Source organism: Saccopteryx bilineata, chromosome 3, assembly GCF_036850765.1.
Source record: "Saccopteryx bilineata isolate mSacBil1 chromosome 3, mSacBil1_pri_phased_curated, whole genome shotgun sequence".
NCBI classification, from domain to species: domain Eukaryota; kingdom Metazoa; phylum Chordata; class Mammalia; order Chiroptera; family Emballonuridae; genus Saccopteryx; species Saccopteryx bilineata.
Genome location: NC_089492.1, coordinates 287,339,240 through 287,365,897, shown reverse-complemented (window position 1 = coordinate 287,365,897; position 26,658 = coordinate 287,339,240). Strand labels below are relative to the sequence as shown.

General features: G+C 54.1%; 2 long non-coding RNA genes across 3 annotated transcripts; one reads left to right on the top strand and one right to left on the bottom strand.

Moving 5' to 3' along the window:
• Window positions 1-80: 80 nt before the first annotated feature.
• Window positions 81-21,151, bottom strand: LOC136331676 (uncharacterized). Its single transcript, XR_010730527.1, has 4 exons — window positions 21,037-21,151; window positions 14,522-14,678; window positions 6,130-6,410; window positions 81-1,914 (listed from the first exon to the last, which is right to left on the bottom strand). It is a non-coding gene; the product is annotated as an uncharacterized lncRNA (long non-coding RNA).
• A 124-nt stretch (window positions 21,152-21,275) lies between these two features.
• LOC136331675 (uncharacterized) lies at window positions 21,276-25,057 on the top strand. 2 transcript variants are annotated; one of them, XR_010730525.1, is made up of 5 exons: window positions 21,276-21,394; window positions 22,560-22,684; window positions 24,128-24,200; window positions 24,336-24,461; window positions 24,724-25,057. It is a non-coding gene; the product is annotated as an uncharacterized lncRNA (long non-coding RNA). The 2 variants fall into 2 exon arrangements; XR_010730526.1 differs by lacking the exon at window positions 21,276-21,394 and adding an exon at window positions 21,413-21,549.
• The last annotated feature ends 1,601 nt before the right edge of the window (window positions 25,058-26,658 follow it).

The following is a 26,658-nucleotide window of genomic DNA, read 5'->3' as shown; positions in this document are numbered from 1 at the left end:
GGATCGGTCGGAGGACACTGCTGCAGAAACAGAGCTGAGAGATAGATGCTAAGAGATTTATTTGAAAGAAATGGCTTATGTGACTGGGGGCTGGCAGGCCAGGCTGAAACCTGGAGGGCATCTAGGAGGTGGAAACTCTCAGGCGGAATTTCTTTCTCCCCAGGGAGACCCCAGCTCTGCTCTTCAGGCTCTCAACTGATCAGACAAGGCCCACCCACGTGATTGAGGAGCACCTTCAAAGTCCACTGAGTGCTGACGGTGACCACATCTACAAAACACCTACACAGCAGCATCTAGAGCCATGTTTGGTGGAATTGCTGGGTACGACAGTCTGGCCAAGCTAATCTCAAATGGACCACGCCAGAGACCGCTTGAAGATCTAGTGATGGCTTTAGATGCAGACGGCTGATGGGTCAGTCCCTGTTCTGTGTGGGTGTGGGGACAGGCAGGGTCGTTTTCTGGAGGGTCAATGTGATCTCTGTCTCTGCAAAGGGGGTCTCAGAAACCTGACTTCCAGGCAAGGTGATACAGATGAACGTAGCTCAAGCCCCTACGAGCTCTCTGCCCAAGGGGAGAAAGCTCCCCACACTCAGCGGGAAGCGGGACACAGGCTTGTCCTTTTGGGCTATGAAGTGTCCGGTGGGAGCTGATAGGAGTTTGCTGTTACTTTAGTCCTCTGTCCCCAAAAGTGGACCTGTAATGCTCTGCCTATAAGGCAAAGCCAGGCTGGACTTAAGTGACCAGCCTGTTAAGTGTGGGAAAGAATGCCCAGCGCGTCTGATATTATCCCTGAGGTAAGTTCCAGCAGAGCACCCGTACTGGGTCAGAGTGCTTGTTCTCAGCCGCACTGTGCTGAGCCCAGGACCGGAGCTCGGAAAACGCAGGCTCTGGTCCCCGGGGCTCCTGACCCGGCAGGTCTGTGACGGGGCCACAGGCACTTTCTGCAGTGACAGTCCTCAAGTGAGCACAGGCACAATCAAGAGTCCAACTTCTAGCCCGGGCTGGACCAGGTAGAGGACCCCTGAACACTGAGAACACAGGTGGACTTCCCAAGGTAAAGGTCGGGACACAGGATTAAAGTGACAATGGCTGTGTGGCCTCTATGAGCGTGCTCGGGCTGCAGACCCTGCACGTGGCACTGCTGCAGCAAGCAGGGAAGGCGCCTCTGTGCTCCTCAGGGATGGGGCACGTTTGGCACTCAGCTGAGGTCTCAAGCAAGCAGTAACAGAGTATGGGAAGGGTGAGGGCAAGGGCCTTGCCAGCCCACTCTCTGGCTCAGAGAAGCAAGACCAGATGCCTCTTCTATTGCTAAGCAGCCCTCGCCCCCAATTTCCAAACAGAACCGCATTTTCTGAATCTAGACAGTGACCTGGGTGATGGTGATTGCATATAGAGACACCAGGGCTGATCAGCCAGGGCCCTCGAACTGAGAGGACAATCTTTCTAGTCAGATACAGGAAGCCAGGACTTTGGGGACAATTTTCCTAATCCGAGATTGCAAGACTAGACTTCAGGGACAATTTTCACAGTCAGAGGGAGGAGGCCAGGACTCCGGGGACAATCTTCACAGTCAGAGGGAGGAGGCCAGGACTCCAGGGACAATCTTCACAGTCAGCGGGAGGAGGCCAGGACTCCGGGGACAATCTTCACAGAGGGAGGAGGCCAGGACTCCGGGGACAATCTTCACAGTCAGAGGGAGGAGGCCAAGACTCCGGGGATAATCTTCACAGTCAGCGGGAGGAGGCCAGGACTCCAGGGACAATCTTCACAGTCAGAGGGAGGAGGCCAGGACTCCAGGGACAATCTTCACAGTCAGAGGGAGGAGGCCAGGACTCCGGGGACAATCTTCACAGTCAGAGGGAGGAGGCCAGGACTCCGGGGACAATCTTCACAGTCAGAGGGAGGAGGCCAGGACTTCAGGAAAGGGAAAATTATCAGTCAATGCATGAAATGCGACTGTGTCCCATGATATACGTCAAGTCAGACTTTCCTGGAACGTCACAGCCCGAGGTCTGAGTGAAGACATTTAGTTCCTTTTGACAGAAAGGCTTCTGGTCGCACTACCAGGTGAGCTCCGGCTACAGTGACACAAGGTGATTAAAGGGCCAGAGCTCAGCGCCGAGCCTGACTTTGCCTTCTCTCCACTCCTCCCAGGGGCCCTCGAGCCCCAGGCCCGACATGTCTTGCTGCAGGGTCAGCGCTGCCGGCCCAGGGAACCAGGAGGAATGTGAGAAAACCAGAAGTCATCTTTACTGGGGGAGTTTTAAGTTCCTTGTTCTTAACCCTTTGAGTAGTACAAATGTTCATATACGTCCTCACTCAAAGGGTTAACAAAAAACTCACTACTCAAAGGGTTAAGGTTTAAGCACTAAACAAAAAGTGGGTTCTGGTAACAAGGCCTGCAGATGTTACGACCCCTGAGGGAACAGGAGCCTTCTCCATCCAAAAGATGTGCAGGTGAACTCAGGAAGCCCCCTAATCCTACAGCACGTTCTTCAGAAAAAATGCATGTACCTTTCACCCAGCATCACCTACTACGGGGTGCAGACAGCATGCTGGGTGTTCACTCGGCAGGGGGGATGGCAGATGCCCTGGGCCTTGTGGGACCCATGGAGAAAGAGAGGTGGGCAAGAGGAACTCATGAGTATGCCAAGTCAGAACTGTGAGCCATCCTGAGCCATGAGAACAAGTGTTTCTCCAGTGCCCACCTTGGTGGAAAAAGCTGGGTCTTGAGAATGAGACACAATCTTGCACCATGCATGCCACACCCCCGCCAGGCTCTGACAGGAACCCCTGGATGCAGTATACCAGCTGGAAGTGTCCTCTTGCATTCCATAATGAAATCGAAAGCTGGACAAGGATTTTCTGCCCTCACGCTGATCTCACCCAGGAAACCTGACCTGGTGGCAGGAAGGTGATGGTGGCTCAAAGGAGCTTCAGAAACTCATCCAGATTGACAGGTTGGAGCTGAGGTGGAGGAGAGAAACTTGCCTTAAGAGTGGAGGTCTTGCCTGACCAGGCAGTGGTGCAGTGGATAGAGAGTCAGACTGGGATGCAAAGGAGCCAGGTTTAAAACCCCGAGGTCGCTGGCTTGACTGTGGGCTCATCCAGCTTGAGCGCAGGCTTACCAACTTGAGCTCGGGGTCACTGGCTTGAGTGTGGGGTCATAGACATGACCCTATGGTCACTGGCTTGAGCAAGGGGTCACTTACTCTGCTATAGCCCCCGCCCCCCAGGTCAAGGCACATATGAGAAAGCAATCAATGAACAACAAAGGAGATGTAACGAAGAATTGATGTTTCTCATCTCTTTCCCTTCCTGCCTGTCTCTCCCTATCTGTCCCTCTCTCTGTCTCTCTGTCTCTATCACAAGAAAAAAAAAAGAGTAGAAGTCTTGGCCCTGGCCGTTTGGCTCAGTGGTAGAGCGTCAGCCCAGCACGTGGATGTTCCGGGTTCAATTGCCTGTCAGGGAACACAGAAGTGCTCATCTGCTTCTCCACCCCTCCCCTTCTCGCTTCTCTCTCTCTCTCTCTCTCTCTCTTTTCCCCTCCTGTAGCCATGGCTCGATGGAGCAAGTTGGCCCCAGGCACTGAGGATGGCTCCATGGCCTCCGTCTCAGACACTAAGAAGAGCTCAGTTGCTGAGCAATGGAGCAATGCCCCAGATGGGCAGAGTATTGCCCTCTAGTGGGCTTGCCTGGTGGACCCTGGTCGGGGTGCATGTGGGAGTCTGTCTCCACCTCCCCTTCTCTCACTGAATTAAAAAAAAAAAGAATGGAGGTCTTAGAGTTGGGACCACAAAAAAAGACCGACTTGGATGTTTTCAGTCTCAAAAATGACATCAGGTCTGTGTCTCCTGGAACCAGCGTCCCCAGCGGGGCAGCCAGCACCTTCATTCCCCCAAGTTTCAGGAGCTACCTGTGGCCATGCTAGAGATCAGAAACACAACTCCAGCACGCTGCCGGAAGGGGAGGTTGGTGCATACCTGTTCCTCTGCTGGGCCCGCAGGGTCCCTGGGCAAGTGGCAGGCGTGCTTGCTGGCTACGGACGGGGGGAGGGGTGCTGTTTGCAGAACCAGAAGACTTGTTTTGTTCATCTAAAGTCTCTTAATGTTTAGAACTCTTATTTTTTCCTATTCCAGTTCTTAGGGATGGAGCCCTGAGTAGCCAGCCAAGTCTGGGAGGCAGTGGAGTCATCAAGAGGGAGTGAAGCCCACACACTTGAAAACCACCAGCTGAAATGCTTAAGGAAGAATACCTTCTTGGAGGATGGAAGGCTAAGGGTAAACACCACAATTATCTAAAACTGCCTTGGTGTTAAGAATTGAGTATAACATACATGTATTTTAGGAACAAGAGCTATTGGATTACCCCAAACCAGCTAGACATCGGAGAAAGTTTACATTTTTCTGAAGTAGCAGATGCTCTTGGCTGCCTGCTCCAAATCTATGCCCCTTCTCCTCCTCCTCAAAGGCCCTGATTTGGTTCGGGTAAAGCACTCACGAGTCTCCCTAGTCAAGTGCCCCATGAATTCCACTAACAATAACCCCGTCCCTTGCCATCCATTGGCTGAGGCTGGGCGTGGGGCATGATTCCAGCCAATGACAAGTGTGGGAAAGTCAGCAGGGGCCGTGGGGGAAGGTTTCCGCATGCGCATGCGTAAGGACAGAGTCCAGGTAGAGCTGGGAGGGAGGGGAGCAGATGGAGCAGAGCAGGAACATGGCAAGAACCCGACCTTGACATCCCTGAGCTGCTGGATGTAACCCACCAGGCAGCTGCCTGACCGCTGGGCTTGACGCTTTATACAGTTATTTCATGTTCTGATTATTTAAGTCATTCTGAGTGGAGTTTTCTTCTACTCAGAGGAAGGAGCCCTGACCATCATCTAAGCAATTTGGGCATCACAAATAACCTTGGAATTAGAGAAAAAGAAAAAAGAAAACTACTTAATAAAAACACGTTTCTGTTACAAAGGGTTGCAGGTCTCCTGTCCCCCCTGCAAGTGCAGCGTGCAGGGGGGATTCTAGGCAGAGGGGCACCTGCCGGCCACGTTTCACTTCCCAGGGAGGTCCCTTCCCAGGAGGCATCCCGACACTATCCACAGTGGTAGCAGAGAGGAGCCCACCCAGGCTGCGGGGAGGAAGGCGGTAAAGACATTTCCCACAATGTCAGAGAGGCCAAAACCAGTCCTTGTTTCAGGTGGGGAGGGGGACTGGGTCTTTTCTTCAGACCTGTGCGTCCCCCCTTCCTGTCCTTGGGCCAGAAACCCCCCAGAAGCTGGTGAAGGGAACACTCCCTGGCTGAATCATAGGTGTGAAAATGCTATCACCTGGCCTTCACAAGTGGAGTCTTTTTTACCAGGAGAGGTGATTCCAGAGCCTCAAACAATCTCACAGTAAAAATCCAGCCCAAGGGGCTGGAATGTCAATTTGAGTTTTGGAAGAAGCCCAGCCGTCCAGTTTTTCTCTGAGCTGGGACTGAGAGTGCCGCTCCCCCCCCCCCTATAAAGCCTAGCCCCCACCCAGCCCCTTCTCACACTGAAAGTGCAAACAGCTCCCCAACTGTGGCAAAGCCTTCCTCAGGGCTGTCAGCGGTTACAAATAATCTCATCTTTTCTGGACCCTTGCCTTCCCAACTGGCCCTTAAAAAAAAAAAAAAAAAAAAAAAAAAAAAAAATATATATATATATATATATATATATATATATGTTCTGTAAAATATTTGCTTTTTTAAAAAATTTTATTTATTCATTTTCAAAAGGAGAGGGAGAGAGAGAGAGAGAGAGAGAGAGAGGAGAGACAGAGAGAGAGAAGGGGGGGAGGAGCTGGAAGCATCAACTCCCATATGTGCCTTGACCAGGCAAGCCCAGGGTTTCGAACCGGTGACCTCAGCATTTCCAGGTCGACGCTTTACCCACTGCGCCACCACAGGTCAGGCCTACTTGCTTTTCAAAACCAAGGACCGAACAATTATTATTATTATTTTTTTCCCTAAAACCAAGGCCAAATTTCCTAGGCAAACACCCCATAAATCCTCTCCAAACAAATTCACACTCCCCTGCTCATTCCAAAGGCCTTTCCCTCACGTTGACAGCAAACTAAACCAGCAGAAAAAAATGAAAAGGCCGGTTACCTGTTCTGTGGGCTGCGGGAGGACAGGGATCGGACCTTCAGCTGTGGCCCCACGGCGCGGGGCTGGCTCCACCTGTCCGACTCGTTGGGCTTGCTGCCGCCTCCGGGACTGGCATGGCTGCCAGGGGCAGGGCTCGCTGCCAGCGCCAGGGCCCCTCCGTAGGTGTGCATTCACCTGCAGAAAGGTGCCAACACCTCTCTGCTCCCCACCCTGTGACCTGCCCGCAAGCCAATCAGGGGCTGGAACATCTCTCCTGAGTCATCTGGGTTCCAAACTTAAAGCTGGTGAAGAGAAAGAACAAAAAGGGAAGAGGAAGAGGGTGGGGAAGAGAGGAAAACTCCAGCCCCACACCCACCAGCAGTCCCTCGGTGACGGTGACGGTGACGGTCAGGTGGGGCTGGCTGGGACCAGGAAGCCTAGGCCAGGCTGTCGGGGTGACCGTCAGGGCCAAATTCCAGGGCTGCCCTTTCCCTCTGGGTGGCTATTTTGGGAAGGCAGCTTTGCTCCGGCAGTCAATAGACGGGCTACTGTGGACGCTGGAATCCGGAAGCCTCAGAGCTCCGCCAGGCCCCAGCGCAGGTGAAGGCAGGGAGAACAGCCCGGGAGCAAAGGGAAGTCCAGGCGCCCCCGGAACTCTGCTGAGCACACACAGGCCCGCCCACCCATCTTGTCCTCAGCCCTGCACACCTGGGTGCCGTCTGGAGTGTGGGACGAGATCCTGGCGTGAGGTATTAACCAGGGTGCCAAGGAGCACGGCCGGCGGGGCTGGTGGCACCAGGGCCAGCCGGGCCACTACCCATTTTTCTGCCATCCAAGACTAAGCGGCCTCAGCAGCCAGCTCTAGCTCCCCTTCCCTCTCCCTCTCCAGCCCCCAATGCCCATCCAGCACAGTGGTTTGTGGGCCCGGGAGCTCACAGCTGTCTGAGGGCAAGGACACAGACCTGCCTGGTAGGGAGGGTGCAGGCGAGAGGGACCGGCCATCCCAACCATTGCTCAAGTTCAATTGTATGCTTTTCAGAGGCAGCCAATCAGACCGAGCCACCGGGAGCCACTGCGGAGGATCCGCAGGCACCTGAGATCTCCTGATAACCAGGATTGTCAAGTGCGAGGTCGATGGTAAGATCTACTCCCCTGCTTAGGAAACCAGAACCCATTTCCCCAAAGAGACAGTGAAGCAGAGAAAGGAGCCAAGAGAGGTTCAGTGGTGAAATTCAGACAACCCTACCTCCGTCCTCTGGGTGACAGCCCCGCTCACCTAGGCGGAAGGGAGAACCCCACCTCCATCCTCCAGGTGACAGCCCCGCTCACCTAGGCGGAAGGGAGAACCCCACCTCTGTCCTCTGGGTGACAGCCCCGCTCACCTAGGCGGAAGGGAGAACCCCACCTCTGTCCTCTGGGTGACAGTCCCGCTCACCTAGGCGGAAGGGAGAAGGCTGCCTCGCCCTGGCATGGCCTCTGAACTCAGGGTTGTGTCCATCCATCCTCACAGCCCACTGCACTTTGTGAAGCCCCATCTCAAGGCCAGCGGCTCTCTCTGTGACCCCAGAGGGGCCAGCAAACAGGCTGCTTCTTTGCTCAAGGAGCTCAATGCATAGCAGTGGGGGGGGGGGGACCCCCAGGTGGGTGCATTCTGCAAGCTGACTCCCCCTCCTGGCTCTAGAACAGCCAGTCCTTCACTCTCTGACCCCAGGGTTGGGTCAGAAGCCCTAAGAAAGTCCCCTGAGCGCTAGCCAGCGTCAAACCGCCCTGGCCCTTAGGTCACCAGCTCGTCACTGAGCAAAGACCAAAAGCCACGGGAGAGGACTGCTTGGCGATTGCAGAACACTGAACTGCAGAGGTGCCCAGGGTAAAAAGCGTCAGCGGGAACCCTCCTTGCTCTCAAAACACTTTAGGGAAGTATCTACCAGGAGGAGCTAAAAAAGAAGTTGAAGGTTCCTGCCTTCAATTTAGTAGATGAGAATCTTTTAGATTTACGTACAAAGTCCCATGATAAGTCATTTGGGATCCCCCAAAGTGGGAAGGCTGCTTGTGGTTAGAACCGGGTGAGTCAAACAAACAAATGAGCCCATGAGCTCAGCCTTCTGGAGAAAGAACAAAGGAAACCACCCTAGTGAGACGTGGCTCATGACGGTGCAGAAGCAGAGCTCCCAGAAAGCCCCCTTCTGATCGAGTCCTGAAAACGGGTTCTTAGTGGGCAGGGGGTGGTCTGACCCCCATTTGGCAATGACTGAAGACATATCTGGTTGTCACAATGAGGGAGGGGTGCTTCTAGTGCAGGGGTCCCCAAACTACGGCCCGCGGGCCACATGCGGCCCCCGGAGGCCATTTATCCAGCCCCCTGCCACACTTCCAGAAGGGGCACCTCTTTCATTGCTGGTCAGTGAGAGGCGTACATTGACCATCTCATTAGCCAAAAGCAGGCCCATAGTTCCCATTGAAATACTGGTCAGTTTGTTGATTTAAATTTACTTGTTCTTTATTTTAAATATTGTATTTGTTTTTTTTAATTTAAAATAAGATATGTGCAGTGTGCATAGGGATTTGTTCATAGTTTTTTTTTTATAGTCCGGCCCTCCCATGGTCTGAGGGACAGTGAACTGGCTCCCTGTGTAAAAAGTTTGGGGACCCCTGTTCTAGTGGGTAGAAGCCAAGGATGTTGCTAAACATCTCACAGAGCACCAGACAGCCCCCCCACCACAGACAACTGTCCCGCCCCAAATGCCAACATCACTGCCAACAAGAAATGGCTATAAGGCAACAAAATTAAGTATTTTCCTGGGAAAATAGTCACTTTTAGTCACTAAACATGTCCCTCAGCCCAAAGGGCCCCTGGCGGGGACACGAGCTGCCTGTGGTGCAGCCAGGTGAGAACGAGGTCAGTATCCTTGGAGGGGCCTCTGGGGACAGGTCCCCGGCTTGGGCGAGCCGTCTGGCTGCTCCAGGCCTCCACTTGGCCCCCTGGCCGAGGGGTCCAGTCCTCAGAACTCACCCTCTGCCGTCAGCAACAGGGAGAGGACGGTGACAGTTCTCATCCTCCAAGCAGATACCTCACCTGCGCCAGGTGCTTTGTGGGTGGCAGTAGCCTTTCACCTAGTTTGTCTCGCCTGAATAAACAAAAGCCTCATCCATTAAAGCTGGCTTTCTGCGTTCCTGACCTGCCAGGCCTATGGAGCACACAGAGGTGTCACGTCCGAGTGCGTGGGGGACGGGGGGATGGGATGGGGTGTCTGCCCTCACGTCAGGTGAAGGCAGGGAAGCAGAGAGCTGACCGAGCGCCCCTAGCTGAGTCCAGCTGGACTTCACCCCCACCTCCAGAGACAAACAGTATGGGGGTGGGAGCGAGTGACGGGATTCGAAGAGCTCGAGGCTCTGGAATGATAAGGAGCCCCTTAGGGTCCTGGAGCGTTTTCTGCTCTGCCACACCGCTCAGCAAAGAGTCACCAGAAACCACTGAGAGCTGGGTGGACACACTCCCAGGGCTGACAGTGGCTGCCCGCGGGGAGTGGGGAGTTGTGGGGAAAGGCAGGCCAGAAAGGGGCTCAACCATTAACTTTATTTACCTCTGGATTGTTTGCTGTTTTATGAGTATTATTACTAATTTCATAATTACTAATTTCATTAAAAAAAAAAAGGGGCAGAACATGTTATATCCACACCCACTTTCCTGGGAATGTGCTCACCTGCTCAGAACACTGTCCACCCTAGTCTCCCGCTGGCTGCTGATCAGGGTCCCCAGCCCCCCAGATGGTGGCTCCAGGTGAGACTCTCTGCAAAGACGGAGGCAGAGAGCAGAGCATCTCTCTCCAGCTCGTCTCAGGAAATGAGAAAACAGTTCCTGTGCCAGGCCAGGCACCCACACAGCAAGGCAGCTGTGGACCCAACAACCCCAGTCTCCTGCCAACACCTCCACCAGGTGGCCATTACCATGCAGGGTCCCCTCAGACCACAACGAGGCTCTAGATCCACCACTAGCCCCTGAGGTTCATGATGAGGAAGAAAGTCGTGGGTGCTAAAACGCACCCCACCTGCAGCACCTTTAAGCTTCGAGCCTTCTTGCCACCCGGAACTGCCACGCCAGCCACCACCACGCCCTGATCCCCGAGCCCCGGAGCCCGGCCTCGGGTTTTCCAGGCCTGAGACCCAGCCTTGTCCCTGCTGCTGCATGCTCTTACCTCCTCTACCGTGAGAGCTCCGTGCGCCCCTCTGCTGGCTCTGCTCCCCACAGCCTGGCAAATAACACGCAGCATACAAGGGGGTGTCCCCAAGACCTCCCCCCTCCCCAGGTTCCGCCGTCCTGCCAGAGGAACCCAGACACCCAGGGACAAGGCTGGAGCTGCGTGGACAGGAGCTGACCTGGACAGCAGCTGGGACATCTCACAGATTCTAACATCCTCATCACTTCCCACTAACATCAACGGCAACACTAGCAATGCAATGTTGGGCTGTAAAAACATCATGTTTTCACGATACAGTGCACATTGTAAACTGTGGTAAGGAAAAGTGGATAGATTGGCAAAACGAATAACTTAAAGAGAGAGAGAGTGTGTGTATGTCGTTAGCTTAAGAATATAACACACTGGGGCAAATGTAGGTTTACAGTTGTTCCTATAGGAAATAACACAATAATTAATAAATAATACAAGAATTAACTGTGTTTCACATACTCACACCTATAAACCTACTTTGCCGCACCCTGTAGAGGTACTAAGGCAAATGAGAACAATATTCCTAGTAGGCTAGACAGAGAAGTCACTTTGATGCCACAGAGGTGCTGCCCCCTGGGGTCCTGGCACTGAGAAGGCTGCCGCCTCGGGGTGCTAACTGGGGATCTGGGAGGCAGGAGGGAAGAGGGGAAGAGGCACAGGAGCCAAGCAGATGGGAGTCCACTGCAGTGGGCGGGGCGGGGAACTAACGGGCAGGAAGTAACGGAACCTGTCCTACCCTCCAGAAGGAAGGGCCGTCTCCAGAAGGAAGGGCCGGAGGACAAGCACCAGGACCCAGCATTGGTCTAGACATGGTGGGACAGGTGCAGGCTGGGCTGGGAGAGATGATACAGCAGGGATGCTGGTGGACCCCCAGTGCTGTCCTGTCTGCTCCTGTCCCACACCCTTTCCACCTGCACTTTCACCGTCCTCAGACCTCGCCTGACCTGTGTGTGGTTCACTGAGCAAAACCTGTCCTCAGAAAACACCAGACACCCTGACCCACAAACTGGTGGGCCAAGTGGGAGCCTTGCCCCAGTGCAGGGGATTCTGCATTTGCAGCTAGAGTAAAGGTGCCGTCTGGCTTAAGCCAAAAGAACGAAGTTGTCATTTTTCACTTCCAGCCGCAAACCAGCTCACTGAAGGAGATGGGTGGGCGTGGCAGGGCAAAGGGATCTCCCTGGGATCACAGACCAGGGCCTGCTGCCCACGGGGATGCCAACTTCCCTGCTCTGTGCCTCAGTCTCTCTGCCTGGAGGATCCTCCCCGCCAGCTCCACCGAACAGCCCTCCGTGGTCCTTCAGGCCTCGGTAAGCCCTCCCTTCCCGAAGGAAGCCCAGTACACCCCACAGCAGGCTCCAGTGCCCCCTTGAGAGTCGCCGGATCAGCGTATCACCCTCCTCACTAGACTCAGGGTGAGCCCCCTAACACAGGAGATAGGGCACACCAGGTGCCAGCGAAGGTCTGATGAGGGAGCCAGGAAGGACGGGAAGGAGAGGGGGACAATGGGGCCGCCGCCGGCCTACACCTGGTCAGGCACCCCCTCACATTTTTCCCTGGCTTACTGGCCTGGCTGAGCCACAGGGGCATCCTGTCCAAGGAGAAACACCATGGCACAGGTGAGGCTGCAGGTGGGAAAGTGGTCTAACAACTGTGAATGCACGGGAGTCCCACTCACAGCTCAGATGGTCCTCGGGCACATCGCATTTCTACAATAACAGTGACTTGGACTTTTCCTAAGTTTATTTGTAAGTCGGGTGCTTAGAACCAGACATGCCATGCCCCAAAGTGACAACACTGTAGTCTGGGTGGGAACTCAGAGCAGACCTCAGACATCTGGAAACACCTGCAGGTGCCCCCTCCAGGGCAGGCCACACCTCACTTCACTTCTGTGTCAATGCACCTGGCATGGGGGCCGTGAGGGTGGCGGGCACCCAGACACTGAGTGAACGCATAACAGGATGAGTAATATGACTGCAGCAGCACTACCAACATCACGTGACCCCACTATGCACCAGACACTGTTCTATGCTTCAGTGAAAAACGTCATGCCCCCCCCCCCAGTCACATCAAATCCCTGAAACCTGTGAATGTGACAGTATTTGGAAAAAGCATCTTTGCAGATGTGATTAAGAATTTTGAGATGAAGTCTTCCGGGTCATTTGGGTGGACCCTACAATCCAATGACAAGTGTCTGTCCTGATAAACTGAGGCAGACGGAGGCTTAAAAGGCGGAAGAAGAGACACAGACACAGAGAAGGCGATGTGGAGACAGAGGCAGAGCTTAGAGTGACGCAGCCATCAGCCCAAGAGTACCAAGTGGCCAGCAGCCATTGGGAGAGGGCAGGAAGGAGGCTGCCCCAGAACGAGTGTGGCCCTGCTGGATTTTGGACTCCTGGCCTCCAGACTGTGAGAGAGGAACTTTCTGTTCTTTGAAGCCACCCAGTTGGTGATCATTTGTTAGAGCTGCCACCAGAAACTCATACAGTCCTGGAGGCATCAATGAATTCATCAATCGCAGCAGAAAGGAAGAGCAAGGGTTTGGGGGTGCAGGGGGTGGGGAGGAGTATGAATGAGGACTCTGGGCAGCCCAAACAGCAGTGACCACTTCCTGCCCTTCCTGAGGCCATACTGTGACCCCCGCATATAGTGTTCTGTTAATATTCTCATCCTCTGTTAGCCTATACTCCCCTTGAATAAACACATCACCCCTGCTTTACCATTACCTGACACTCAGAATCCAGTAAGTGGTAGGAGGACTAACATGAAGCCAAAGCAATGCTCTGTTTTCGGCCGACGTCTACTGCCTCACTGTGATATCAGGGAGGGGCAGGCCTGCTCTTGAGGTCCATCCACCCGTTTCTTCCACATAATGCTGCCTGACAGGGGTCTGAGTTTGTGGCCCCCCCACCAACGTCCTAGTACTTTAAGAGCAGCAACTCAGAAGGGAGGAAGAGGTTTGCTGGAAGCAGATTCATTGCCAAAACCAAGGAGAGACACGGAGGGGCAGAGGACATCAGAAAAAGTGGAAATGCTACAGTACACACGGAGGACAGGGCAGCACCCTGTGCTCTGAGGCTGGGGCCTTCCAGCCGCTCACACAGGACGCAGCACCGCCCTGAAGGTTCAGCGTGATCATCCGACTCAGCAGAAAAAGGTAAATTGTGTTTGTTCTGTTTTAAACAAGCATACTGTTGCCTTTGTCTGCCTGTCCCTGCAGGGGACTCCAGGGTGGTCTCCCCCACCCATGGGGTGTGAAGCCGCCCATTCCGTCCCTGGCAGAGGATGTCCCACCCTCTCCTTTCTGTTAACTATGCCTTGGACAGGGCAAGGGGACGGGACCGTGTCTCCGTCGGCACACAATGGGCACACCACACCGAAGGGGCAGGAGCGCACCCAGTACGTCGGACGCGTGGACACACGCACGCATGGGGAAAGGGATAAATAAAAGAATGAAACAATTTTAGAGTTTTGACTAAACGTCTGGATTCTCCACCAGGCTCTCCCTTTCTCTGCTGACTCTGCCTCAAGCTTTTCTGTGGCTCCGATTCTCTTTCATAAAACTCCCAGGACCATTCACCCGGGAGAACAGCCAGAAAGTTTTAGCTCCCTGCAGGGCAGGTCCCCACAGGCCAGGGGGATCAGAAAAAATCCCGGGGTCCTTACATTTTTTTTTTTTTGGTTGTAAACTGTTGACATAACAAGACATGGTGAGGATAAAAGGTCCACAAATAGAATTAGAAGCTGTGGTGGGCAGACCCTGCAGTAGCTCCAGCGATGGTGCCCACACCCTTATGCAGTCACCAACCCCGAGTGTGGGCGGGACCTATGACTTACTTCTAACCCATGGAATACGGCTAAGGCGGAGGGACGTCACCCCCCACAGTAACAGTTCTGAAGGTGTTTTCACACTACTTCAGTTCCTGTAGCAGGAACCTTGCTGTCCTCCTCCATCAAGGACATAGCAGAGCGACTCTGAGTCATAATGCACGCATTCAAGCCCTGGTTCGGCCCTAACCACACTGGTGCCCAGAGATGTAACCTCCCAAGCTTCAGTTTCCTCATATGTAAAATGAACACAATAGTAGCTTCTCCTCACAGCCTCATTACAAGGATTCAACAAAGTCACAGCGCCCGCCACACAGTAAACGCTCAATCCACGTTTTGTTATCTCCGCATTACTTACTTACCTTCTGTTGTCCTCACTGCGCTGTGAAGAGGGGGCCCCCATGGCCTGTTTTGTTTGCTGTTCTGTGGTGCTCTGTGTTGTCTGCCATTGCCAGAGCCTTGAACTTGAGGTAGACCGAGGAATACATGTGGAGGAATGGGCTGTCTCACGCGATCCTCCTAGCAAAGTCGTGAGGTAGGCAGGACAAAAATAATTTATTCCAAGGTAAGAAAACGGGGTTGAGAGACCTTAAATTCCTAACCAGGACCACAAAGGAAAGGAGGAGTAAAATGAGGACCATCTCACACCCGAACAACGTTCTTTACATGTTTGTACTGCTTCAAATATAACTTCGACCAACGTTAACTTGACACATATTTAAGGGGCAAGCGTAAGAGTGGGCCTCCAGTACAGTAATTCGGCTTAAATGGAGACAGTTCCCATAAGTGAACAGAGTGAGTGGTGCGTGTACACAGGTGAAGCTGCGTTTCTGGAAGCCTCTGGGAGAAAGTGCGGTTCCCCGGGGGGGGGGGGGCAGATGGGCAGGGAAGTGTTTGCACTTTTAAACAAAATTCGGTGAGGAATGCTGTGGCTGATGAGTGATGAGTGGCTGGAAGGGAATGGAGGTTTTAAAGTATTCTGGGGTCAAATGGCTTTTGAGGAGCTAAGTCAGTTCCTGGGAGTGCCAAACTGTCATCCCTCCCAGCCCCCGCCCAGGGGGTGGTTGACGGGAGGGCTCAGCTGGGCCTGTCCCTCCTTCTCCCTGGTAGGTGGCCTCCTGGTTGTCTTCTCACCCTCACAGGCTCTCTGTCCCCCATCACGTCCCTTCCTGGCTCTGCTCTGAGCAGGGTGGCGCCGTCCAGGGCAGGGAGACTGCTGGGTGGTACTCAGGGCGAGTAAATTCAACCCAGGCCCCTGAGCTGCTGTGTCTCGGCAGATTTTCAAGAACTTTCCCCGTCTCTTGGGGCTGGAAGCAGTGACTTGGATCTGCTTTGAGGCTTGTAAAGTAATACTGAGACCGAGCACTCGCCTGGCAGGGACCCTAGAGGACAGGGTATTGATCAGGGGTCCATCACAAGGTCCAGGATTTTAAACTGCTTTACCCCATCACTGGTAGTGGGGTTCAGAGAATGGGGGGGTTATAGCAACAGTAGTCTTGTCATCCACTGCCAACTCCATTTTCATTCATTTTGTTGTGAGATGATGTGACGACAACCTCTGAATATGTTTCATGCCTCTGCATGGCATCTGACATGAAACATAGGATTGGGAATCAATTCAGCTCACGGCAGCTGACGCCCCTCCCACCACAGGGGCACCCCTGCCCCCACTGTAGGCCAGCTCTTTCTCCTTCCCTTTCCTCCACCCACTCTGGACTGAGTGTCGAAACTCCACTTTCTCACAGGGCGAGAGGCACCCAGCATGAGGCCGATCGGCCAGGAGGAAGGGTGGCCTGCTGCCTAGAAGACGGAGGGGAATCGATGGGAACCAGGCCAGTGAGGTGGGGAGGCTGGGCGGAGTGCGTCGGCCCTTCAAACGGCACCCAGTGACAGTGCAGAAGGGGCCACTTGGCACCCTGAGACCAGGGGGGGCCCCGGGCCTAGACGGGTGGACAGGGGACTCCACACATTGGGGTCAGCTACCACCTGCCCACAGCCAGGAACAGGGGGGCAGGGTGTCTCTTTGTGTCCCCACCCAAGGCATTTTATCCCCTGAAGTGTCTGCAATACTAGCAGTTAGCTACAACAAAGAAAAGCATCGGGCTTTTTTTAGGAAGTGGAAGTAGGGATTTTTGCAATGCAAAACCAATGAAGAACTGCAGGATTCCATACATTGGTGGGACATAAAAACGAGACTAAGAGACATGGACAGGAGTGGGGTGGTTATGGGGGGGGGGAGGAAAGGAGGGCGAGGGGGGGAGGGGAGGGGGAGGGGTACAAAGAAAACTGGATAGAGGGTGACGGAGGACGATCTCTCTTTGGGTGATGGGTATGCAACAGAACTAAATGACAAGATAACCTGGAAATGTTTTCTTTGAATATATGTACCCTGATTTATTGATGTCACCCCATTATAATAAAAATTTATTTATAAAACAAACAAACAAAAAAACCAATGAAACTAGAACCTCCAAGAACCTGGCTGGATGTTATCAGTGTAGACAGAGGAAGTTTCTCCTGATTTAGTGGAATGGTTAAACATCTGAGAAAGCAAGGCTCCTTATCACAAATGATACCTAGCCACGCCCAGAGACTCCTGCTCCACGGCTTACATTCATGATCTAATTTAGCTGATATCCAGGCTCATGAAATGGGTCCTAACAAAAGCCCAGCTTTACAGATGAGGAACCCAACCCAGCAAGGTCAGTCATCTTTCCAGAGTCGCGGCAATGGCAGTGAGAGACAGAGGTGGCCCTGGGAAGCAAGCCTTTGACTCAAAGCCACGTGCTTAATGGACACTGGGAGCCGCCACGGGGAACCGGGGTGCTTTCAGTGGAGAAAAAAGATCCCTACTCGGTGCTAAACCCTGGCCTGGAGCAGTCTCTGCACGGCATCTGCAGCCAGACCCGAATGGGAGGGGACACCCACAGCTGGCCACCAATAGTTTCCTTTGCCAAGGACTCTAATCCCTGATGTTGGGACTTAAAGGGCTCCTGCCAGTCCTCCCCAACGGCACACACCAGCAGCCCTGTTGTCACACAGCCCAAAAGAAAAAGATGTGACTTGTAGTGGCTCTGGAGTCAGTACTCTCTTCCTCGTGCTGTGATACAAACAGGTGTTGCTGCCTGCCCAGGTGCTAACACCAGAGATGCGAGCAAGCCCTCCGGCAACGGCCACAGGTGCACAGGTGCAAACTGGGCAAGAACAGCTGGAGAGCCAGGGTGAGGCTGCGCCCACATGACCCCCGAAGGAGGTGAGGCCCTGCCTCCCTGCACCTCACTCTCCATCTATCACCCGAGAGGGTGGAGGCCAGGGAGTAAGGGCAGGGCCCAGGGGACTGGCTCTCTCTCTGCCCTGCTAAACCCCCTGCCCTCTAGTCTCCCTGAGGAGGTACGAGGGTAGACTGCAGCCATTCTTCCCCACCAACACCCCCTTCATAAGAACCCTCCACCCAGCCCCCCTCCTGTACCTATAATAGACAGCTAAGTAAGTAGTAAGTAGGCCTCACACATTCCTTATTTTGCTCAGGCCATTCCCTTCAAAGTACCGTTCTCTTCTCTCCAACTGTCTCTAAATCCTGGCTGCTCTCTCTCCCAGGCTCAGCTCAAATCCCTTCTACTTCCCCCCAAACCGCCTCGGCCTCCCCCTACCCCCGTGAGCCCCTGAAATCCCAGAGCACTCACTGTCTCCTTACAGTCTCCCGTCGGCCGCTAGGTCCTCCACATCACACTGCAGCCCTGCCACATATCCCGCATGTGTCTGTCCATCCGTCCACCCAACCAGTACTGATCAACCACCTGCCATATGTCAGGCGCTGTTTGGTCCTTTTCCTTATCCATCCTCTCCCCATTCTCCAAGGAGACTGCTTCCTGCCTTCAGCTCCACCACCCACCCCCTTGGCAACCTCACCCAGTCCCACGGCATCAGGTACCATCTTAGCCACAGAAACCTCTCTCCTATCGTCCAGGTTCTGATACCCCAAATCATCTCCACGTGTGTGGGGGGGGTCTAACAGGCAACTTACCGGCCAGATCAGAACTCCAGAAAACCCCGCCGCCCGCTCCTTCCCCGTCTCAGTAAGTGGTTCTTCCATCTGTGCCAGCCACAGACTGAGCAGTCAGCCGTCTCCTCTTCCTTCCCCGCATCTCCCTGCGTCCACCCAGCCATGGACTGCTGGCTGTACCTCCAAAGCCTCCTGCCTCTGCCCTCTCCACACTACAGCCCTAGTCCACTATGGTTTCTAGCTGGACCAAGAAACAGCCTCTGGAGTGTTTCCCTGCTGCCACTCTAGCTGGGTAAATTCTTTACACAACAGCCAGGGTGACCATCTGAAAACATCAGGTCATAAGAGTTGCAGCTCAAAACCTTCCAACGGCGGCTGCACATCACCCTTTGGGTTTTTAGGCTGAGGCCCCAGGGCCCACAGAGCCCTACCTGACCTGGCCTGGCTTCACCTGTCACCCTCTTCCCTGGCCTCACGGGCTTCCTTGCAAACATCTCAAAGGCGGCAAACACAGGACCTGCATTTGCTGGCCCCGCGGCCTGGAAATCCAGCCCTGCTCTCACCTCGATGACTTATCCCCTTGCCCATCAAAAATAACACCCCTCCCTGGCACATTTCATCCTCCTAACCCTTCATAGCATTTACCGTAACCTAACCTGCTGTTTCAAATATTATTTTATTCATTCATCTCCCATTTCCTCTATCAGAAGACCAGCTCCACACAAGCAAAGATGTGTCTTTGTTTCACTCTGCAACCTCAATGCGGACACGAGGCCAGCACATAGCAAGGACTCAGGAAGGGTCTGTTGCATGCATAAATGAATGAATCAGTGAATGAGTCCCATTTCCTTCTTGCAGCGACTTTCAACCTTTTGCATCTCATGGCACACATAAACTAATTATTAAAATTCTGCGACACACCAAAAAATATATTTTCTACTAATCTGACCAAAAAAATAAAAAAATAAGGGCCCTGGCTGGTTGGCTCAGTGGTAGAGCGTTGGCCCTGTGTGTGGAAGTCCCAGGTTCGATTCCCAGTCAGAGCACACAGGAGAAGCACCCATCTGCTCCTTCACCCCTCCCCCTCTCCTTCCTCTCTGTTTCTCTCTTCCCCTCCTGCAGCCAAGGCTCCACTGGCGCAAAGTTGGCCCAGGCACTGAGGATGGCTCCATGGCCTCTGCCTCAGGTGCTAGAATGGCTCCGGCCACAATGGAACTACGCCCCAGATGGGCAGAGCATCGCCCTCTGGTGGGCATGCCAGGTGGATCCCAGTCAGGCCCGTGCAGGAGTCTGTCTGACTGCCTCCCTGCTTCTAATTTCGGAAAAAAACAACAACAAAAAGGTATAATTTTGATTGATTCACACTGTACGGCTATTGTTGTGTTGGCTGTTGTCTTTTTTTTTTTTTTATGTGAAGGGAAAAGAGGTCAGTGCCCTGACTAAATAGTCAGGTAGTGCATGTTTTAAAATTCTTGCGGCACACTGGTTGAAAATTGCTGCCTTGTTAGATATGTCTGATCTCCTCTCCTGAGGTTGAGTAGCTGCTGACCAGGGGCATCTTGTTCATCTTTTCATCTTCCTACACCTCCTAGCCTGGGGGCTAGTTCCAAGGGCAGGTTCGGGGTTGGGATGGCAATCAGGTTATCCGACCCATAGACAGTGCTGCTGGCATGCTACGATGAGAAGGTCCTGGTTGAAGTTTAGTGTTATTGATTTGTGATGTGTGCCAAAGGCACAGGGTGGGGAGAAAGCGTTTGGTCCAGGGATACTTGAGACTGGAGAGAAAGCTGATGGACAGAGCAGAACAGGCCAGTCCTTGCCAGTCCTCAGATTTGGGAAGCTCAGGAGATAGGCTAGTAACCCACATGGCAGCAGATGCCAATGCCAATGGGCCCCAGGGTCCTAGCCGCTGTGCCCCATCAGCCTCTCGCCCCTGGAAAGTCAAGTCGCTTCCTTGCCTGCTCAGCCCACCCATCTCGGCCACTGCTGCACAGCACTTGTGGCTCATGCAGAGCGCAGAGCCTCCGGGGACTGGCCGTTTGTCTCAGAGCTCTCAGACCTGGAGGCAGAAACAGAATAGGCCCACACAACTTACAGGGGCTCGTTTTGCCCTCTTGACAGGACTTGGCATCTGCTAAAGAGTTCCACAGGCACTATTCCAGGAAGCCCAGCCACTCCATGTGCAGGAGACTGGCAAGGATGTATCAGGAGGGCACAGGCCCTGCCGCCTGCCAATCTCACCAGGAGCAGGCACTATGAGAAATGCCCTCCCTCGAATTCCTGGGCCTGCGGGTGGGGGGTGGGGCGCGAGGGAGGGTAGTGCTCAAGTTCACGTTGGGAACAGGAAGACTAAAGCCCCTTCTCCACCCCACCCCACCCCGCCTCTCTTTAAAACACAAGTTGGGAGACAATCTCTTCTATCACGCTACTTTAGTGATCCGAAGCACTTTCCACACCCTCTGAGATTTTTCGCAGCCACCCTGGGGAGCCAATCTCAACGCCCCCCACACCCCCACACACACACTCAGGGGGTCGAGGTGCCTGCTCCGCTCTCACGTGGGTGAGCAGCGGCAGTAAAAGTAGAGCCCCATTTCCATTCCAAGACCCGCGAGCCCCCTGCACCCACGATGGAGCGTGAGGAAGAAAGAAATAACCAGCCAGCAAAACTCAGAAAAGGAATCCTTTCTCTCCAGAGATTATGAAATCAAAAAGCATTCTGTTGCTTCTTGGAAAGTCTTCTCTTTATGACTCGGAAGCCATGCCATTCAACAGGGTTTCCATTAGTATTATAATTCAAGTACTTGGTCTAGTTCCTGCCTCCTTCTATAGGAACTTGCATGCAGACTGAGAACACGAGCGGTTACCTGCGCTCACCTTTGGACTCGGTGAGCAGGTCGAGCGGGCTCCAGCCCCCTCCTCCCGGGGTCCGCCGCGAGGCAGCTAGGCGGCAAGGCTCCCGCAGATTCTCCAAATCCCCCGCTCAGCGCGGTCACGGAGGGAAGCAGCCCGGCTCTGGACAAGCCCAGGCAAGCCCAGGCGGAGCCCGCTTCTGGGTCCTCCCTCCTGCGTGCGCCACCCTGGGCGGGAGACGCGTCTCCACCGCCCGAGATCCTGGCAGGCGGCGCGCCCCAGACGCACCGGGCGCGGGTATTGCCTCCACCTGAAAAGGAAAAGAGCCCAGGTGGGAGAAGGAGGAGCGAGCGGCGGTGGCGCCAGCCTGAGCCGGATCAGGGTAGGGGGCGCTGTGGACACCCGGGTCATGTCGGGGTTTGGGCTGTGCGCGCTGCACCAGGCGCTTTGCAGCGGGACGACGCCTGTTCGCCCTTGGGGCGGAACCCAGTCCGGGAGCCCTTTCTTCGCAGCCGTCCCCTGGGTTGCGCTTTTCTGGTGAGAACGCGAACTTTGCGCAGCGCCCCTCACCAATGTCCGCTGTGGAGTCCTGGGGCGCACCTCGTCCCAGGCTCCAGGGCCATGACGACGCTTGGGAGGGGGGCTCCTCACCCTCCAAGGTGGGACCGAAGCTCTGGCGGGCGGGGGTGGGGGTGGGAGACGTGAAAGAAAGCAAAGAGAAACCCGGGGGCGCTCCCGTGATGCCCAGCCCGCGGGCCTTTCCTGGAAAAGAGGGGAAAAGTTGAAGGAGGCATTCCGAGTCTGTAACCGTAGCCTCCACAACATGGCCAGCCCGGAGAGCCAGAAGGTCCCACACAGCCCTGGACTCCCAGATCCGAGAAATGACTCCTGGTGCCAGGAACCAGCACTTTGCCGCAGCCACCGCCCGCCGGCCAGCGCCCCGCCCCCACTCACCCAGCCCCCAAGTTCCGGCGCTGCCGGCCACTCGGGTGACAAGACTTGGCGCGTCTGGTCCCGGAGCACCGACCGAGGCGCAGCGCTTGGAAGCTGGGAGGGGGTCGCCGCGGGGGGGGGGGGGGGGGGGGGGATGTCAGCTCAACTGAGGACCGGGTGCAGCGCTCCCTGTCCCCGGCATAAAGGTTTTCCGAGACACAACTGAGCACACGGGTCCTGAGCGCGGAGCTGCGGGAAGGCCCGGTCAGCCCGCATGGCTAGCACCTCCCTATCTCCCAATGCTCTCGGTTTCCAAACTGTCCTGAGCGAGGGCAAGTCACCCTCGGAGTTGGTGGGGACACAAGTGAGTGCAGGAGCCCCCGTGAAGACCCCCTCCCTGTGGGGAAGGGGCTCAGCAGCCTCCATCCCATAGGCAGCGGTGGCAGATCCCACCCAGTGCGCCAGGCGGGATCTCCAGACTGCAGGGGACAAGCTGCAAGCTGCCTGGCTGGCCCACGTTGAAGGGAAGGGAGTCAGTCCCTCAGGCCTCCCTCTGCCCTGGAGGTTATTGGAAGGGCAGAAATCGCTTCATCAGAAGCAAACCCTCCTCGCAGATTCACACTGTGGCACAACTGCATGACTCCTCACAATGTCCCCGGGACCTGGCAGGCACTGCCTCCTCCACACAAAACTGAAGGACAAAGGTCTCCTTGGCCTCATGAGGCAACATCTCCCAGAGGTGAGAGTGGGAGACTCATCGGTCCTGCACTGGGAGACAATGGTCCTTGGGAGGGACAGCAGGGAAGTGGCTCTGGCTGTGTGTGTGATTACTTTGGGGCATGTGGGAGGGAGCGGAGCAAGCAGAGGCCCGTGGGAGCTGCCCCGCTTGGGGCATGAGGATCCCAAGGCTAACAGGGCTGAGTCTGTGTGGAGCTCAGGTTTCCCACACTTTTCCAGGGATTCTAGAACAGAGAAGGAAAGAACCTGCCATCAGGTGAGAAGACCCAGGTGCAGGTGGACGGCCGCAGGCCAGCCTTGCCTTTCCCGCACCAGCGAGCAGGGACAGGAACGATTCCCTGGGGCAGATTCCCTGGGGAAGATGAAGGCCTCTGCAGATAGATACTCAAAGAGAGGGTTGGATGAGGCAGATGGCTCTGGAGGTAGCACACAGCGATGGAAGGGAAGTGGGTTCTAATCCTGACTCACTGTGTGACCTTGGGCAGTGGTAATAGCCTGCATGAAGTGTTCAGTGTGCCTGGCATCCTCCTGAACCCTCCCCCAGGTAATCTCATCCAATCCTCAAAATGGTCCTGAGACAGGTGCAAGTACTGCCCCATTCACAGGTGAAGAAATCGAGGACCAAAAAAGGGAAAACGTGGCTACCACCAAAAGGAGGAGAGTGGAGTGGAACCAGCACCCAAATCTATGCCCCTTCAACTCCAGGCTTCACTCCTTAAACACCTGCCATCCTGCCTCAATTTAGCAAACTGCTTCACCTCCCTAAGTCTCGGTGTCCACATGTGTACAGATAGCACAAGGCTTGTGGTGTGGATTCAATAAATATTGTGGTCCTGGCCGGTTGGCTCAGTGAAGAACATTGGCCCTGCATGTGGAAGTCCCAGGTTTGATTCCTGGCCAGGGCACACAGGAGAAGTGCCCATCTGCTTCTCCACCCTTCTCCCTCTCCTTTCTATCTCTCTCTTCTCCTCCCGCAGCCATGGCTCCACTGGAGCAAAGTTGGCCCGGGTGCTGAGGATGACTCCATGGCCTCCGCCTCAGGCGCTAGAATGGCTCCAGCCACAATGGAGCAGCACCCCAGATGGACAGAGCATTGCCCCCGGGGGGCATGCTGGGTGGATCCTGGTCAGGCACATGTGGGAGTCTGTCTCTGTGCCTCCCCGCGTGTCATTTCACAAAAAGACAAAAATAAATAAATATATAAATAAACATTGCCAAATGAATGAATGGATGAAGAATGAGGCACTCCCACCCCTCAGGGTGACTGTAAGGACTGCACTGGACAGAATATCTGCACACAACAGGCACTGTCGTACATTCAGCGCTCATCTGGAGTGCCAGGCCCCGAGGAAGCGTTAATTAGCTCTCTGCTCCATGCACACATCGGACACCTGGGAGCGCCCCTGTCAGAAAGACCCCTTGCCCATTCTTGCTTTCCTTTCAGAGCTGCCCAAAGGCCTTGATCCGGGCAGGCGATGAATGAATACCCTTTGGAGACGCCAGTCTCTGGCTAACGAGTAAGTTATCTACTTTTCTATCCAGAGAGGCCAAAACAGATCCAAACCTCTTTTTTTTTCTTTTAGAATTTTTGTGTTCCTGAGGATTGTTTTGGGCATCTATAAAGACTGAAGTCTGTCTTGTTCTCTCTCCAGCCCCTTCCCAGGCACAAGGACACCAAACTTATCTGTATTTCCCCTAGAACCCATCCAGCACCCGGACAGACATACAGCCCTAACTTCCAAGCGGAACAAGGGCTATTGAGGAAGGGAGCTACGGAGGTAGAATCAACAAGCTTCGCTCGGGCCCCTGGGTGTGACCTGACCACCTCCCCACATACGGCTGTGAAACAGTGCAATCCCAGAGGCCTTCAGGTCTTAAGTTTAACCACAGAGGCCCAAGGAGTCCTGCTCCCCAGTCAGCCTAGGGGTCGATTTTGTCCAAGAATGTAAATTAGTTTGATTCCCTGTCAGGGCACACAGGAGAAATAACCATCTGCTTCTCCCCTCCTCCCTCTCCTCCTATCCCTCTTACCCTCTGCAGCCAGTGGCTCTATTGGTTCAAGCATTGCTCCGGCACTGAGGATAGAGCTCCGTTGGAGCGCATCGGCTTCTGGCACTGAAAATGGCTCTGTACTCAAGCATCAGCCCCTGATGGGGTTGCCGGGTGGATCCTGGTCGGGCGCATGTGGGAGTCTGCCTCACTATCTAACCTCCTCTCACCTTAAAAAAAAGAAAGAAAAGTAAATTAAAAAAGAATAACAAGGTCCTGGAATTAGAACATGGTGATGGTTGCACAATTTTGTGAATATTCTGAAACCCACTAAATTGTACACTTTAAAATTTATGGTATGCAAGGCATATCTCAGCACTGAGAGTGTCTATTGGAACTTCTGAAGTAAATAAAATGTGAAATTCAGTTCCTTCCTAATTGTATCAGCATGTGCGACGAGTGGCTACTGAATTGGACACCGTGGCTCTAAAATCAATCGTGAATGAAATCAGAGCACCAGAAAATTGCAAGTCTGAGCCATGTCACACATTGGCTTGCTGTCACTGGCTTACGTTGAGGGGCCTTAGGAGAAAGAACCCTAAGACACAGTTTCCCACGCGTGGTACTCACACGAAGACACTGTTCCGTACATGAACCATAGCAGGTATTGATAGGTATCTCCGTGACAACCCACTTTTGGTGCCTGGGATCCCCTAATGCAACATGGTAAAGAGACTCTCCTTTGGTCACCAACTTGTCTTTTAAAATTTATTTATTTATTTATATTTTATTTATTCATTTTAGAGTAAGGGGGGAGGAGCAGGAAGCATCAACTCCCATATGTGCCTTGACCAGACAAGTGCATGGTTTCGAACCGGCGACCTCAGAATTCCAGGTCGACGCTTTATCCACTGCTCCATCACAGGTCAGGCACCAACTTGTCTTTTAAATTACTTAAGATCTGAAGGCCTTTTGATACCCGCCAGCCAATGTGCTCTGATTTTAAAGCTGCGATCTGAATACGAGCCCAAGGATGGTGTTTAGAAAGTAGCAATGTGACTGAGGTTGGGAAAATAATTTGAAAGGTTAGACAGGTCACGGGTGCTGGGCAGCCCCCAATAAGGAGCAGAACTAGATTGGGGTGGGGGGTTGGCCCCACAGACTAATGGCCCTGGAGGCAATCTTTATGCAATCACTGGAGACCAGAGGACAGGTCCCCTGCCCCTGCAGCTGCACCTTCCGAGACCTACAGCAAAAGGGACAGGCCTCCCCTGTGCCTGTGAGGTCTCAGAACCTGCAGGCTGCTTGGCCAGAGCCCACCCACTTAGCTGCCCACCGAGTCTGACCATTCTTCCTCACCTGGATCTAGGGAGGCAGCATGGAAGCTTGCCTTTGTCCTATTCCTACTTTGTCAAGGTCAAAGTCGCTAAACCCCATGGTCAATTCCAAGTCCCCATCTTGCTTTTCCATTTGCATTTCTGGATACTACTCTCTCATGGTTCTTACCTACCTCACCGACCTCTCCCTCTTAGTCTCTCTGCTGGTTCTTCCCTCAGTTCCCACTCTGTTCCTGCTGGAGGACCCCCAGGGTCAGCCCACCTACTCCCCCTCCCTGGGTGACCTCATCCCGCCTCATGGCGTGTCAACCACATTGCTGCACACTCCCAAGTTAATATCTGCAGCCACACCCTCTCTGCTGACCTCCAGACTGACAGCCTAGTGCCAATTCAAAGTCTCATGGCTATGGAACAGGAATCTGCAAACACAAGACATCCCACACTAAAGTCCTGATTGCACCCTGATTCCCCAGACTGCCCCCCAAAGCCTGCCCCCACCCCCACACACAGCAGCCCCATCCTGTCTGCTCGCTGGCAAACATCCTTGCGGGCCACCCGTGACCATCAGCACAGCCTGCTGGTTCCACCTTTAAAATACAGACGGGAAAATAAAATAGCCTAAAAGCCAGCCAGAACCTGACCTGTGGTA